Genomic DNA, 18,053 nt, shown 5'->3' on the forward strand with positions numbered 1-18,053 from the left:
AATAATTCTTTAAAATAATTCTTTTCTTTTCGATATATAAAAAAATTTAGAATTCCAACTATAATCGTGCTCCAAAGTTAAAATTGCCATCCAATCACGTGTCTTGATTAATTTAATTTCAACAAATTTTAGCGACAATCGACAAATTCAAATTCACTCAAGAAACCATTTACCAACTCTTTATTTTTATCCTCCGTTTTTTCACGTAAACGTTTGATAATCTCCCCCAACACGGTTTCATTCAAAGAGAGAGAAATCGAATTAACGAATCGAAGTCGGAAATCACGTAAGAAGAATACACTCGAAGGAAGAGCTTCTCGATTTTCTGCCGGTTCATCGAGTCGTACGTTTCCTCGGTCGGAGATCGAATCGGCGCCGAAAGGGCTGGAAACTGGTATTAAAGAGCCCGAGGCGTCGGATGGAAAACACCGCGTGCACTATATAGGGAGGGGGCTGGTCTCGATTCGTCCAACGAGAGACGAAAGAGAAAGAGAGGGCTGGTATTTATGAAGACGTCGCAATCAAGCGATCGTCGACGAGACGACGTCTGCGACGATTACTTCGACCGAGGTCGAGGCGAGATTCCACGCCTGCCCCCCGGACATCTCGTGAATTAAACGCGCGTTCCCCTTTAGGCTTGCCGTTAGAATGACCCATATACAGCGCGGACTCCTCGCTGTTGAAGCGTTTTGTTCCACGAGAGATGAGTCTCTCCCTTTCTCTCTCTCTTTTTCTAATAGAAAAAACACTCGTACGAATCCCGTGATTCGAATGTTTCAGCCGGTTTCTTCTGAGAAAAGGAATTATTCAAGTTTTATTATTAATTTAGAATGAGAAGATATAGTAGTTGTAAAATACCTAAAAATAGTAAATATGTTATTAAGATTACCTTTAATGTTTCTGAATGAAACAATTTCCTCCAAGATATTCCCAATTTATATTCAGGAACAAATTTAAATTTGATGATATCTCAGATTTCTTAGATTAATAGAGGAAAGTTAAATTGTCAGATAACACGAAACACGTCTCATTCCATCATTTAATCGATCACTCTTTAAATTTAAAATTCAAAATCTTGGAGGTATCCTCTTCCCAAACTTTGGACCAGAGCCACGTGGATAATTATTTCTAAGAAGTATGAAACCTCACGAAGACTAAGAGGATCATGATATACCATCGCGGACAAAGTTTCGATCTACGTGTCGGGTATACGTTCGACGTGTTCAAAGTATACATAAATAGTTGGCCTGAAAGCTTGCTTTCCTTTGGTTTATTAATCAGTTAACCGAACCAGGGGGAGTGGAGGGGATGATAAGTGATACTCGAATGTTATCGAATAGAAATTCCCTCGAGCAAACTTTCATGCAAATACGTTGGCCAACTTTCTTCTAATTCGAAGAAAATCAGTTTCGTACATTGGTTAAGAATTTTAGTGGCGTACGATAAGAAGCTTTACATGTAGCGGAAACTTTGCACGGTTTGAACGTTTGAACAACGATTCCTCGAGGAAACTGGAGGCTCGAGGCTTCCCCCCTTTCGGTTAAGCGGTTAAACGAACCGGTTATCCCGATTAATTAACCGCGAAACACGATATACTTGATGGAACATTGCTGATGAAAATCGTATGGACGAATCGTTTCTCTCGATCCTCGAGCTCTTCTCTTGAAAATCATTGATATAATCATGATGAATCAAATTTGCAGATCGCAATACTGATAATTACATTTAATAGCGCTTCGATCATGCGTGTGACGGAGGAATATTAGGGGTGAGCGGAACCGTGGGATGATTAATTAATTTAGCGCGTAGCTTTGTTAATTTACGATCGGAATGAATGATATCTCGTATTGTAAATCATTTCGAAACGCCTGTTTCCAATTAATTACACCGTTAAGCCCCGGATCTGTATCATCATAGGATTTGAATCGCAAGGAGCGATCTGAGAAATGGAAGATAGAAAGGTGATTTCTAAATTATTACTCTTCCCAATTCTTCCGATTGGGAAACTTAAACGGTATAAAAATTTTGGATTTAATCACCTCTTATTGCCATTGTTATTGATCTGCCGATAAAAAGAAAAGAAATCGACAGAGTTTATAATCTTTCTTTGAAAATTACGTACAAAAACGGGCGAAATTACGGAACGATTTATCCCGATATATATATATATATATACGATATAATATAATTTCATCTGCCCTCCGGCAAATTGATAATAACTGGCGAATGGCGTAGGAATTTCGAGAAGAGCCTTTGACAGGATGGTTCAGGCCATCAGGTCTGAAATTACGATTCAATGGTCTAATAGAATACGAAATTTCCGTGGAAACTGGCTACCGACAAACCGGAACAACTTGTAACTCGCGGACTCAAAGCTAAATGCCGATAGGGAGTGTGCACAGAGAGTTCGATCCCCGCGAAATCCTTTCCCAGATATGATACAATATCGTGAATATACAACGCGGCGGCTCGATCGAATCGTTAATGAATCATCCTTGGAAAGTCGGGTTCCGCCCCGATCGTTCATTAATCTCGAATCACGTTCCCATCTCTGCCGATCCCGATTACAGAGCGGCGCAATTTATTCCTTCGAACGAGAATAAACTTCGTTCCCCGAGCTTTGCGCCAGATTTTATCGCGAGAAAGATGGGTATGAACTCGGAAATTCGAGTTCGAATTCTCAGTCTCGCGGCGGTGGTCCGGAACCGCGCTGAGATCAGATAGCCACGATTCGCGACGATGGCGAGCCCGGTGGTTTTAGAAGTCAGTTAAAAAAATTTGCAAGTTTACCAGCCGTTCTCTTTTGATTAATCGCGGGTGGAAATTGTTCGAGGATTCGTAAAAAGCTCGTTCCGATGCGGAGAAATCGGCCGGTTATCGGGAAAGCGATAAAAATTACCGTTATCATCAACGCGGCTATTCAACGGTAATGCACGCGACCAGAGCTAATTAACCAATTTGCATGATCGATTCCTCTCCCCCCTGTTTCTGATATTTTCCACATCGGGCACTGAAATGCGGAAATTTATTATTACACCACTCGCGTAAAAAATCAGAGCTATGATTTTCAATACTTTTTCTTCTTGGCGTGTCTTTTAAAGTAAAAATTTGAAGGTCTAAATGATATTTCGGTAATTATTTTTCATGCGCATTTTATATCCCTTTAATCGTTGTTCCTTGTGTATCGTTTTCGAATCTTTCTTTTCTTTCTGCAGATATCCAGAATTTTTTTTCTATAAATTGGCCAATTTCATGACTGGTGGATGGATTCTCGATCTCTTGTTGCGTTGACATTTTATTGTTCGCTATATAACGAAAAAATAACAAGTTATTACTTGTCATAATATTAATAATCGATAAAATTTTCAATTAAAATTCACTCACAAGCTTTCAAATTTTATTAGAACGAGGAAAATATTGAAAATGGTTCCCTCCCTCTCTCCTTTCTTTCGTTTTCCCTACTTCGAAAAGATCTGAAGATCCAATTGCTTCAAAAATTACAATTTTCTTCCAAGAATTTTCTTCGGATCTAAAAAGATTCCAATTGTATCGTGAAATATTTTCGATCAATTCCTTTCAAACAATATCTCCTTTTATCAACAATTTGTACGAGAGAAGGAAGGGAGGTGAAGGAAAAATCAATTTCCCCAACAGAGATGCAATATACGCGATTCGAAGATTTCTCCAAACACGATCATGCAATCGGATGTAAGACATTTCGATTCACAGATGCAATTCCACAATTCCTCGACCATTTCGAGTTTAACGAGATGAAAGCAACTTGAAGACGTCCAAGCGAGGAGGGAGAGGAAATATCAGACGTCTACGTCGCGTTATCTTCGAGATAGAAAAATGTTGGAGAGTAAAAAAAGAAAGAAAAAAGAGGGAGAGAGAGAGTAATAATGGGCGGATGGAAGAGTGGTTGAAGTTAATCCGTAAGAATCTAAATTAAGGAACGAGGGTCAAGTTGGGATGGATATCTCAGAAGCTAGTTCCGGCGGAATAATTAGCCGGAGAGGTAAATTCGTCGTTCCGCAGCCTTACCACAGGGAAGAATTTCGTAGAATTTAGCCAATTTGAAATTATTCCGCCAACTACACCTAATTACTTGACACCGGCCTGGAAAAGAGCATCTCGACTTCCTTTCGGCTATCTTCAATTTATCTACAACGCCTCTCCCCCCAGGCGTCGAGAGAAAACTCGCGAGATCTAAGAAACAGAATCGTTTCTTAACAGAGGTTTAAACAGAGAATCGAAAAAATAAATTTGCGAAATTCGGTTTCCTTTGAGAAAATAATTGCATTTGATAATTAGAATAAAAATAATTGAACGTATTGATCAGGTTTCAATCTGGCAGAGACTTTCGAACAGACTTGGTTAAATTTTCTAGGCCAATCGAAAAAGATCAGAATGATTGATCGAAAATTTTAGAATCGAGTATTTTAACAAGTCAGCGAGATGAATTCCAGTAATACGTAATAGATTCTCGTTTAAACGATGACTAACGCGAAACTTGTCGAGAGAGTTTAAATATTTGACAGCGTTGAGTGTTTTAAATGGAGAACGGAGTTTGAACGCCATACTTTTTTATGATAGAATCGTTTCGAATTTCGAACGAGAGAATAATTAACACGTAGAAACGTAACATCCAAAAAATTCTCAACGTTATAAATTATTTCAATATTTCGATGTTTCTCAATATTTTTCTGTTTCCGATTCCAATATATATATATATATACATTTTTTTTTATTTTCTATCAAAATATTGACACGTTAAAATTCCAAAATGGAAAACCGATAGAAAAACGCGTAACTTTTAGCATCGGATATATTTGATACACACTGAAACTCGTTTTAATTTATACTATACGTAATGAGAAAGGAATATATGAAGATTCGTGAAGGAAGATAGATTTACAACGATAATCCCAAATTTTTATGGAATGTATGGATCGATTAATAGAGACATATTCGAGAACTCGTTCAAACCGCGAGATACAAGGTAAAAGAGATATCGAATTAGATCTGGTCAACGAATTGGTAAACATGATTTCACGATCGAAAACACAATTACATCGCATTAATTATTCAGACATTGCGTATCGATAAGATATATCCCCGATATAAATTACTAATTAAAACAAAATAGAGAATATCCAATTCTGCGTGTTAAACTAATCCTTATTAATACGTATAATACGCATAATTACATATTAATTCATCACAAGAGATCAAATCAAATTGATCTTGAGTATAATTTTAAATCATTATCGCACACGTACAAGCGCAATAAAAGATTGGTGTTGCGTGTGGCATATTGATCGTGCAATTCGATCGGACGATAATAATTTAACAACGAAATTTTAATTAAAACAGACGATTAAAGGATAATCCTGTATTCCGAAATTACGACCAATTATGAGAATCATTAAGCTGAGAATTTAATTACAGGAAATGATCGAATCTAATTAGCCGTTGACGAATAAAAAAGATATTAACATTTTACATTCTCTCAAAGATACGTGATTTCTATTTGGCGTTAATGCCTCCCCGAGTTATCGAGCACGGTGTATTCAACGATGCTTACCCCGATTCCCTGAGCTGAAGATATTACATCGAACCATAAGTCCTCTTCAGGATGCAGTGGAACTCGTAACACAATTTCCCCGAACCGCGCTGTGAAACGAGTACGCAGGGGAATCATTGCTGATAACGTTCGCGAATACACGCCCATAACTTCCTTGCATCCCTTTCGAATCCCATACTCGTGGAAACGTTAACTTGCACTTCATCGTATTACCTCCACGGAATGTTTGATCACCGAACAAGAACGATATTATGAAAATTCTCCCTTCTTTCCAATTCCCAACATTTCTTCTTTTTTCCCCTTCTTCTAATTTCAAACGATACTTTCCACTTATACTCCATGCTTATCTCTATTTCAATATTTAAAAGGATAGGAACTTTTACTTGTACTCTATACTTATTTCTACTTCAATATTTAAAAGGAACTACTTGTCGATTCTTGACAACGTAGCAAAGGAATATTTCGATCTATTTTAAAATTCTTTATCCGATTCGAGAGAGTAGAAACAAATTTCCAATTACACGAGTATCTCGTGCAATTTTCGTTCAAATTTCAAATCAAACTGACTCCTAATCGCCCGTGGCGCTCTATTCTTAAGAAATTTCTCAATCTTGGAGGGTATGTGTGGGGGTAAATGTGGCGAATTGCAGGGACGCGAGAGACTGGAGGGTTAGTTGAGCACAGTCCCAATTTCCCAAGGCGACCGTACACGGGATGATGATGGTCCCAAAGTGGTTCGCAATAATAATGCGGAGTGGAGGCGCATCGTCGATAGGGCGCCGAGGGAAGCGTCATCAATCATGCGGAGGCCGATGTTCGTATAAGTATACACGGGTCGGTGGTGCGTTGCACTCGACAAGATGAGTCGGTGTTGCCCTTCTGCCTGATACATGTTGCCACTGTACGTTCTCGTTTCGATCGCCGCTCTTAATCGCTATCGATCATTACGTAGGAGCCGTGTCTGTAACAAATTAGTTGCCTCGTGCCTGTGACGCGAAAACTACCCGCGAAACTCGTGGAAACACGTGTGGGATCGAGCCGTGGAAAAATGAGGAAAGATGGCGCGATTGATTTAATAGCTCCTCCTCACCCTCCCTTTTCTTCTTCTTCCCTGTCGGCCGATTGATAGATCGGGAGAATTTACTTATTTTATATCCTCGCGCTTCCGTTCATTTATTTGTGTTATATTAACGTTATTATTTTTTTTTATTTGATCTTGAAAGATCGTGATTCGATTAATTATTTTCGGAATGATGGACGATGAACGATTGGAAATGGCGAAGACGATTTAAGATTTTTACCCATCTCGAGTCGGAATTAAGATTTATGAAACGAAGGAATTGGTATTTTTCGTATCGTGTAATTTAAAAACTTGGGGGGAGGAGGGGAGAAAGTATTTCCAGTTCGGAAAAAATTTATTTACGAAAGGAATGGATATAGAATAGAATAATAAATATTTATCCGTTTGCCAAGGATAGATTTCAAATTGCTTCTCTCTTTACAGATATTATATTACGAAAAATATATCAAGTATCGGGCTACCCGCGATATCTATAAAAATATCGTAACGCGCGATGGAACAAATATCGATAAACCTCGTCCAAAGACGGGAAAAAACCGGAGGGATTATTTGATCTTCTTTCGTACGATTCGTAGCCAATCGAGCGTGATTAGGACATTCATTAATTATTGATCGACATTAAGATAGCGAACATAGGCGGTAATCAGAAACGACGAATTAAGCCGAAATGCGTTCATGAATTGGTAAAATTCGTCATTAAACGGAAACTTCCGACGTAATTAATTATTCTTCTGCGTTTCCACGCATCCATCTTCCTTAATTAACACGCCGTATCGATCCTATTTCGAATCAACCAAAACTTTTCTCGCCAGCCGCCAGTTGATTTTCAACTATCGAAATTGGGCGCAGTTAACGTTCGAGCGAAACGTTCCAAGGAAAAGTATTAACCACCCTCGCCATTTTCCCCTCGAAATTATCCCTGTCGACGTATTTCCTCGTTTCGCCGAGAATACCCCTCGAGAAATTCACCCCCTATTCCGACCTCTATAATCGCTCGAATGTATAAACTTGGCCCTCTGGTGGTTTCAAGATATACCACGATTGGCAATTTATATTATAGGGGTTTCTAAGAGAGAACGCGTCGAACAACTTGGGAGAAGGTGTTGTAAAAAGGATAAAGAGTGGTCTAACAAGGAGCGCCCGATTATCCAGCCGCGAAATTATCCAATCCTCCACCACCGATTCGTTTCGATCCCAAACCGAATCCTCCCGTTTCCTAGCATCCCTTCTTCGCCGCGTTGTATTTGATCGTATCGTGAGAATTTGATTCTGAAAAATAATTAAAATGCTTTCAAAATATTTTACAATTACACGTTAAATAAAGGGGATGATCATTCTGCTGTGAAATTATTCTCAATGTCACGAATTAACTTTCTATTTTCGTGTATCTTTCTTTCGTTTCCCTTTTACTGTATTTTATCCAGATTATGAAAGTAAGTGGAACGATTCAAGTTCGAAAAAAGATTTCGAAATATTCCATCTTCTTAATATTTAAAGATATTTTGAAAAGCGATAAAGAAACATAAAAATAAGGGATGATAACTTTTCTAAACGATTATTCGGCTGCAAAATTATTCTCACGACCCTTCATTTCGATTCATTCGTTTCTCGATTCCCAGTTGATCACCGATCCCCTTACACTTTCCCCTCTTCCCTGTCGCGAGAGACGACAGAATAGATTCAAATTGGCTGGAAAAAAAGTTTCAACATTATTTTCAAATCTTGCCCGATAATATCAAATATGTTTTCAAAAACAACAAACGTAACAAGGGATAAATTTTACTGCAAAATCATTCTCGATGTCCAACCCTTCATCGTCTCGTTTCATCTCGTTTCAATTCCTTTCGATTCCCAGTCGATCACACCGAGCCACCCCCTTGTTTTCCGCCTCTTGGCCACCCGTGTCGTTCGTAAAAACGCGAGGAATCGAATTCGCGGAAGGGAAAAAAGAGGAGGGGAGGGTCGAAAAGGGGGCTGTGAACGATGGGGGTGGAAGGCGTTCGATAAGGGGTGAAAGAGAGGAGTGGAAGGGGGGTGAGAGCTTCCGCGGGACGGTACAAAGCTTCGCAAACAATGCGCGAGGATTTAGACAATTGGCGCGATCAAAATGGCCGCGCGATCTCCCCGCGGGGGATGAAAATCTGGGGATGCAACACGCTTTCGGTTTTATGGAAGTGAGTGGCCGGAAAACCGATTTTCGGGAGGGGGGAGGGGGCCGTGGAATAAAATAAAATGCACAGGAAACACGGAGGAAGAGAAATTGTTCGTGTTGCGAATGAGGGGGAGGGGGAGCGGGGAGGGTGGAGCGGAGAAAAATAGATGGACCTCGTGATCGTAAATACAGTAGGTTTTGACTTTCGTTCTCTGCTCTTTGATGATGAATATATTGCCTCCTCTTATTTTTTTTTATTTTTTTTTTATTTTTCGATTAATGGATAGAATCGCTGGAAAAAAATATTTATGGTCAGTGAAATCGTATCGAGTTTTTTTTTGTCTCGCGTGTAAAAAAGAAAAGAAAAACTTTCATCGAGAATATTCTCTGTAAGTTGAATAGTCTCGATGCAATACGCGATACGATACGTGCAAAATTGAGAAAGGAAAGGAAATTTTTTGAAAGGAAATTTCGATCCGATTCAACGGAGAATCGTAAAAATTGGCCATGCATAATGACTGAAGATGTCCCGTCTAGAAATAAGATTGTACGTGCCGTTGAGGGAGGAAGAATATTTCTCTTATTCTTGCCTCGGGGATCAAGGGATTTCCTTCCGACTCTATATAATACCAGTGTCACTTTGTTTAATGTACGAAACGTTACGTAATGAATCAGCTTCTTTTCCGATTTTCCACGACATATTTCTCGCCAAAGTGTGGTGTGCGGTTTTAAAAACAGTCGCGATACGAATTCATTCCACGCTTTGAAAATCATAAGAATGAAGACTCGTTACGCCGACCGTTTTTCAAGATCAGCTTCGTGACTTCGCAAGTGGCGTTCTTATCCACGTGTTCAACTTGTATTGGAAATGCCTTTTTTGTCGCTTTAAACTAATCCACTGGCGGGTCCCACAGAAATTCTTCTGGAGTGTGAAAAAAGAAATATCGTCCAAGATATTTCATTTATACCGCGACACGAATAACGAGAATTCTCGCCAATATCGTTCCTAGCAACTTTAATTTCGCCATTAACGGGTCCGCGAAACGCCCGTTCCCCCGTCGTGAAAATCGTACGAGTTTCAACGAACCCGAACGTAATGAGTTCCATAGAACCCTTCAGAATCGAGTCGAAACGGGCTGGAAATAAGTGGTTCGAAGGGGCCTCGCTTCATTTCATTAACGGTAATTGAAAAGTATCGCGGTTTCGTGATCCTCGATGATCCCGCGATCTACATAGGATGTTTCGTGAAACGGTTTTAGGGAAGGGAAAAAGTGTATCTCCTGTTGGCCAATTCCTGCGTTATTGCATTTATAAAAAGATCAGTGACGTCTATAATTTTTATACTTTCATTCGAATAATCTCGTAAAATGAATAATAAGAAATTTCAATTATATTTAAAATTCAAAAATTACATTTATTTAAGAAATTATTTGTTTGAATCAAGTTTCGTTGTTGTGTGCGTTTTTCTATTTCGAGAAGAAATTTATTTCTCGAAATAAACAAATTAAAAGATTCGTATCGGGAACTTAACCTCAAAAGTAGCGAATAAAACATCGTTTATACATCGCAAATCTAACCTAAAAACTTATAACAGATATATCGCGAATGCGATATTTTTACATCCCAACAAATATTACGAATTCCAAGTGATTCTTTGATTCTTTTGAACACGCGCTTAATAAACCTAACCTCAAAATTTATCCTAACAGATATCGTTATTGCTACATTTCCACATATCGACAAATACCACAAATTCGTTTCCTTATCTCTCCATCTGAAAGGGAATCACCGGGTATTGTTCGAATAAAAGAAAATGGAGATGGGTGATTCCAGAAGGTTTCGTTCCGCCCACTAATTTTCACGCGGGTTCCTTAAAAGAGCCCTCTTCTGCTCGATTCCTGTTACGGATAACGAGTCACGTTTCGAGTTGTCTCGAGCCGAGGGTTCAGACACGCTTTCCGAAAGCTAGGATCAGTTTTCGTGTTGCAACTTTGTGAACCGGTTCACCACTACTAATACCGGCGAATAGATCGCTCAAGAAACACGTCACATGAACGTTACATGATGAAGGATGAAGATATGATCGAAGTATCGAAACTTTTCCTCGATATTTCGGAAATTATCGACGAATATTAATCAAAAAAAAAAGAAAGAATTTTTGATTAAACGAAATATGCTTTGTACTTTAACAATTTTTCAAATTATATTACAAAATGTGAGAATATTGAATCATGCGTGCGATATGAAGCAGAAAAAGAAATAATTTAAACTTTTCTTACGAAAGAATATAAACGAAGCAAAATGAAATTGAAAAAGCTATTGTGAATTCATGGTTCATCAATAAAAATTATTTTTTTAAAGTATTACACTATGTGGTACTGCTTACGTGTATCAAAATTATTAACAACCAAATTTTGTATGTACCAAAGTTTTGTTCTTTCGTTGTTCTCTCTGAATTAAAAAAGAACTTTAATTATTTCTTATTCCAGTTACTTTATATTGAAACCAGGTTACGTTATTTCTGCGTTCACATCAATAATTTTACATATCAAAAAATACCAGGGATAAATACGATACAATAATATATACAAATAGAATGTCTCTTGCAGCTTTCGTCAATTACCTTTATTCGTTTAAGATAGAATTCTCGGTTGTTCGTTTGATGTCGTCCCGAGTACTATTTTTATCGCGTGAATACCCGATCGTGTCTCGGAAACAAACACGATAAAAAGTCCGTGCCTTTGTCGGAGGAAATGCGATTGGATTCTGTGGTTGCATTAAGAGCTAATGTTCTGGCAAATTCACGCTCCGTGTCCACGACAAAATTAATTCTCACGTTCGCGTCCATTCTCGTTTTCCATCCTCCATTTCCCTTCGAACGGATCGAATAACGCGGTGTACAACGGGGAAAAGTTGCTGGAGGGAAGAAGACGATGGCTCTCCTCCCAACCCACGCTTTAACGTTGAAATTAATTCTGTCCCCTCCTCCATCGTTTATCAAAACCAGCTCGAAAATTTATCCGTAAACGAGACAACACCCTCGTGCAAGAGTTTCCTTAAGCGATTCTGATTTATTTTTACTGATGGATGGAGAATTTCTTTTCTTTTTATCATTATATTTCCAATTATTTATTTATTCATTTCATTGGAAAGTTTCAAGGTATTATACGCGTGCATGCCTCGAAGTCGATGCTCGATTACGATCGTGTACGATACATTTATCTTTTGCGTGCAATGAGAAATCGATACACGTACACTTTTACATTTTTATAAACTTGTCCTTGCTGTAAATCTGTGTTTCGTTAAATGAAACTTTTTTATATCAACGTCTTTCCTTGACACGAAATTTTCCATTTTTATTTCTGAAGAAAAATAACGAATGGGAATCCGATTTTTATAATGTATTACACTTTATTTTACACTTATTTCGATTAAATTAATTTGTATCACGAGGATTATATCGGCCGTGCTCGAAAAAAAAAGTTCTCGAGAGAAGTTTGGCCAGCTCTGCCTCCCTGATTGATGCTCTCTCGTTAAAATTAACAGGTCAAGAGACTTTATAGGCATCTGTTTCGTTCCTAACTGTTGACGAAGGGAACGATATCGTTTGCTCTGGCGAAAGACGATCGATCGGCTCCCTTCCACTCCATCGAGGTAGGAGATGTCTGATCACGATCTAGGCTAAGCTGTTTTCGGTGTTTCGAAACGGTGGGCGAAATTGTACGTGGTATTAAAGCGTAACGAGGGTAAAGTAGGCGAGTGCTGCGCGAGATTCTCTTCTTCTTCTTCTTCTTCCTCTTCTTTTTTTTTTCGGAAGAGATTGGAACGAAGCGGAACTTCTTCAAGTGCTTGAATTCGTTGGTCGATGATATAATTATTCGGTAATCAGTTGGGATTTGGGTCAAGCGTTTATTTTAGATCCACAGATATTATCTCGCTCGAGTTGAAAAACGTTCCAGATAATGTCAATCACAGTTTATTAGAAAACGTTCCCAGTTTTAACCTTCGATCGAGTCTGGTGTCAAAATGACATCGTGCAACAAGATGATGGATATTAACTTTAGCCTTAACCCGTTGAGCTTTCGTGACTTTCGAATCTCCGTTCAGATCTGTATTTGTTGACCGCGATGAAGGATAATTTTTTTAAGTATTTTTTTTTTAATTGTCGGCAAGAACGAGAAAAACTTTACTTGTTAAAAGATCGAGAATTTTTATTTTAAACGTAAAATATCGAGATATATACATGTATATGTAGACATAATCAGTCTTCTTTTTTGGTTTGGTATTGGTGTAATTGCAGTTGATGCAATTTTTCAGTCTCTGTATCTATATACTTTACATAATCACGGAGATTTCACTTGGAATTTTCGTGTAAAAAGAAATTAAAAATTTTGTGTCAGAAAGAATAAACAGTGTACTTGAAGGATGAAAAACAGTCGGCTGTTGAGATTTGCCTGGACCGGGAATCGAACCCGGATCTTTCGCTTGGCAGGCGACTGCTCTTACCATTGAGCTATCCAGGGCCGACCAACGTCATTTTCTTCCCTTATCTAGATAATTATCATAAATATAAATATAAACGGGATGCCGATACCTTCGAATCTCTTTTATATCTCAAACGATTTGAGAGATATGAGGGTTCAAAGTGCAGAGATCTTGAAATGAATGCTATTCCTTCAAGAATTTCGTCTTTGTTCGTCTAGAATTTGGAATAGTGGTCGATAGAAAGAGGGAAGAGGAACGTAAAGACGAAGATAGTAAAAAGAGAATCATCCTTTTCTTTAAACAACGATATCTCGGGAACCGAAAGTTGAATTGGGTTAAATCAAAGTTCGTTTCAAAGATTTCTAACGCTTCTAACGCTTCTTTCATTGGTTGACCGAAAGTTACTATCTTTTAGAATTACACCGATTCGAAGTTTTCTTAATTCTATTCGCGTTTAAGATCACCCTTTTCTCGCTGTATAGGGATAAATGAAGAAACGTTTGAAAGAGCAAGGATTCAAAAATTCAAGGATTCGCCAAAAATCATTCTATCTTCGAAGTAACAGTTTCTTTTCAAATTTCGATGAAGTTTAATCGAATTTTGAAGTGAAGTGTGTACGACGAGGTACGACATGACGGACATTCCAATTAATTTTTAAATATCAAAAATCATTCTTCCAATTTTTTGACACCTGTAATTTGCATTTATATCATTTATACGAAATATACAAAACACATGATATTAAGAAAGTATTTAAGTAGATTTCATCGAAGTAACTTACGGATTAATTTCGTCAGCTCTAATAATATTTTGATAATTTTTGCGTTATTTCGCCGCTCGTAGTTTCACTCGTTCAACGAAACCCAACTTTTCCAGATGGTAACCAGCCCCCAGCTGCACCATGCAAATCGAGTTCATCCTTTTCGAACGTATACCGCAAATTGGTAACGATAAAGCTTTAATGATTTCGTGTACTCCCCTGATGGTGTTTACATCGTATTTATGGCGACCACGTGGCTTTCGCTGCCCAAGCTACGCTAATAAATTACCACCACTTCGATTGTTTTCCAATCCATATTGGCCTTTTAGCGTTACATTGTGTACAATGTATATAACGATTGTCGGGCCGAAGAAGGAAATATTTAGCAATATTTTCCAAGAAAGGGAAAATTCGATTTTCCATCGTCTGATTTGAATATTTAATAATTTCTGCTTACTTGATCGTGTGTAATTATTTGTAATTACTTTTTACGTGGACAGAATTAGTGTGAAATTGAATAGAATGGAATAAAAATTACGAAAGAGAGAACTAAAAGTGTAATTTAATAGAATTTGGCATGTTAAGCGCTTTCGTTAACGATTATTAATAATTAATGCTTCGATATAATAAATATTTTAAGAGGAGTATTATTCGTGACAAAAATTTAAGACCCGAAAAGAAATATATTTATTATTATTTAATTATTCAATAACTAGTTGAAATATTATTGAAGTATTATTTGCGCGATCGCAAATAACGAGAATGAAAAAATTAAGAGACTTAAAGGAAAGGTATAATTAGCGAAATTTTCAGTTTAAATATTGCGAGAAAATTAAACTGTGATAACAAATTCTTTACACGAATGTGTTATCTTTACATTATATAATTCTTCGTATATTTTTCGTTTTTGTAATTCACTAAAAAATCCGATTAATTTGTTAAATATAATATGATTTACGATGGAATTAAAATAACCTTTACACAATGACTGGGATATATTCATACACACTAGTTATATCGATCGTCTTTAATTATAGCTCTTTTCAACCCCTATAGCGCGTTAAAAAGGAAAATAATAAAAGGAGGAGAGGAAACGTTGAACTTTAGCTTGCAGCTTTGCTGAGCTTTCTCGCGGAGCAACTCGACTATGAAGCTCCCTAACTCTGAACCCCTATTTTTCATTTCACCCTCTGCTGATGCATCGGAGGTGTGATTCGTTTGTTGATCCAGTTCCTTCAAAATTACAACGAGCTTTAAACGAAGCCATACGCTTCTTAAATAGAGATGGTTTACATAGGAAAAAGAAAGAAAGGTTTAAGTAAAAAAATCTCATATATAAATTTGAGCATTCAACTTTGATTAACTTATTTATACAAAGTATAGAAGAGGATTTATAAGCTTTAAAAAAAATAATTCCAATAAAAATTAATCGAAAAAGTAATATATTTTAAAATTATAAACAATCTTATATTTCTAATTTTTAATTTTTTAAAAAAAATACCGATTTGCTCGTCTTAAGAGCTATATAAAATATCGAGAAGAATACGTTGAAAATCTTCTGTAACCAAGAAAAGAAGAAACGAAAGGAAACAAGTTACTCAAGTTTCGAGCAAAACGAAAAAGAACCTCATCACATATTGCGTTACAACAAATGACGGAAAACTTTTACAATTATTTCTAACTTGTAACCATAAATCGTTTTCGTTACGATACCGTCACTTCGTAATCAAATAATTCATAATTAAATTCATAGACTTCCAAGGATATTCTCATCATTAGAGAAAATAAAATTAAAGAATAATTCCAGAACACTCGGTCACTTCTCTATTCTCCGATATATACACCAATCCGAATTTTCAATCTTCGAATTTTTCAAATTCGAGAAGCGAGAGTTGCAACTAGGCTAGAAATAAAACCGAAGAATACTTTTCATCTGCACCCGTTAATCAAGGATCGAGAGAGCGGAACGAATTCAGCCAACGTCTCCACAATGAAATTCCACGCACGCGGGTAACGAGAACAGGGGAGAATCGGCGGTTTCGTTGTTTCGCCGCAGCCTGGCCCCATCCCCCTTACTCCCCCCCTCGAAAATCGATCGTCCAACGACAACGAAGCCAGCCTCCTGTCACGAGATTTCCGCGGTCCGCGGTCCGTGAAACAAAAGCGTGGATTCGCTCTCTCGAGGCGAATTCCGGGCGCGAAGAGGTAAATCCGTGGGCGTGTTGCGCGATCGTCGCGATCGCGGCTTGCCATTTACCTTACGTGCCCCGCGTGTCGAGAAAAACGTGACGCCGCTCTCGAGGAGATTGAATTTTCATAGATACGGGGAGTGGCCAGGTACGGGGAATGGAATGGTTGGAGAATGGTGGCTGGTTCGACGTCTACAATTTTCCTCGTCATTTTTCGCGAATAACGTGTATGAATAAAATATCGGGCGTTATTTATCCAGGTAATTTCATCGTGAATCCATTTCCCGTCCAAATATTTCCATCGTTATTCTTCATTGTTGTTTGGTTATATATCGTATGTGTACAATGAACGACAAATATATATGTACCGGGTAGAAATGGCAGAAATATATATCCCTGTCCTATTAAATATTGCAGAGAAAAGTATATAATTGATTGTTATTATGAGATAATCGATTTGAAAGTTTGTACGTGCATGTCTCAATTTTAGGGTTGTTATAATTTTACTCGGGAGTATATTTTATAATTTAAAATTTTGTACACTCGTGTATACTTATTACGATTTACACGCTTTCATACATACCCTCTCGTAAAACAATTCGTTTCCAACAATTTTACCCTTCAATATTAATTAATTCTAAGAAATCTAAGTATTCCCTGGCTACCTCAAAAGTAAAAACTGAAAAACAAAATCTCCGAATACACGGAATATCAGAAAGAATCTATCGATCAATTTCGAAACATTTCTGAAAAACTCCAAATATCCATAACTTAAAAATTTCGAAATAATATTCCACACCCGTTAATTTAACAGATCAATGTAACACATCTTGTAATCTCGCACGAATAATCAACGAAAGGAGCGCGAAAGAGCAGATGGAAAAGTAGCCAGGATCAAAAAAAACGCGTGCGTCTTCGTTAGCAATTCGAGGCAAAGACGTGTTCCAACACATTTTCATGTGTTTCGCGTGGATATTTGGCCGAGACCCGGCGAAAGTGGAACGAGCCCGCGCTTGGAAATGTGTACATTGTACTTTGCCGCGGCGAAATGATATAGGCGGGGGGTGGGAGAGGGCAGCGAGCGCACACGGCGACACAAGGGTTGCTATAATGAGCGGCCCGACCTCGACATGTAGGCCAAGCTCTGACGCATACCTGCACCGCATACACACCTGGACTTTCCATGTTAATACCGTGGTGCCTCGGTTAAAGTGCGAACGACCAGCAGCAAGGGACGCTTGCACGCGTCCACGAGTTCCGGCGTCGTCGATCGGATCCTGGATTCCTGAGAATTTTCCTGGCGATCGAGATTCCTCACGCGTGAATTTCGATTGCAGAGTTGTAGGAAAAAGTGATTCTTAGGGATGTTGGTAATGGTAAATACACGGCAGTGTATTCGAATTAAGCTGTAAAATTTCTTTAATTAAAAGGTTGATTTATTGGATAGTTAAAGTTAATTCTCTCGGTGAAAAATATATGAAGCCGTTCTTGGATTATTCAAGATGAATTAAATAAAAAAATGAAATAAAAATTTTGAAAATACGTTGTACACAATTGCATTTTAACGTTTCGTTCTTTATGCAAATTATTCGAACTTTCGAAGAATATTGATCTAATCGAATTAGAAACTAATCTAATCGGATGATAATTAAATTCGATTATTATAAAGATTCAAAATAAAACACTTAAGGCGAGATATCGATAACGTTGTTCAAACTTTTCGCGTTTAAAATATCAACCAAATTAATCGCTATTCCAAACGCTATTTAATCGATTCCACGATCGAATTGACTTTTGGA

At 37.8% G+C, this 18,053-nt stretch overlaps 1 protein-coding gene and 1 non-coding gene across 3 annotated transcripts in view; both read right to left on the minus strand.

Annotated features, from left to right (window-relative positions):
* The window catches only part of LOC107995327 (protein artichoke-like), a 193,426-nt gene that overhangs the window by 126,091 nt on the left and 49,282 nt on the right, over nt 1-18,053 (minus strand). The window lies entirely within an intron of this gene.
* Trnag-gcc (transfer RNA glycine (anticodon GCC)) lies at nt 13,272-13,344 on the minus strand. The gene has a single exon. It is a non-coding gene; the product is annotated as a tRNA-Gly (tRNA).

Source organism: Apis cerana, linkage group LG8 (genome assembly GCF_029169275.1).
Source record: "Apis cerana isolate GH-2021 linkage group LG8, AcerK_1.0, whole genome shotgun sequence".
Lineage (NCBI taxonomy): Eukaryota > Metazoa > Arthropoda > Insecta > Hymenoptera > Apidae > Apis > Apis cerana.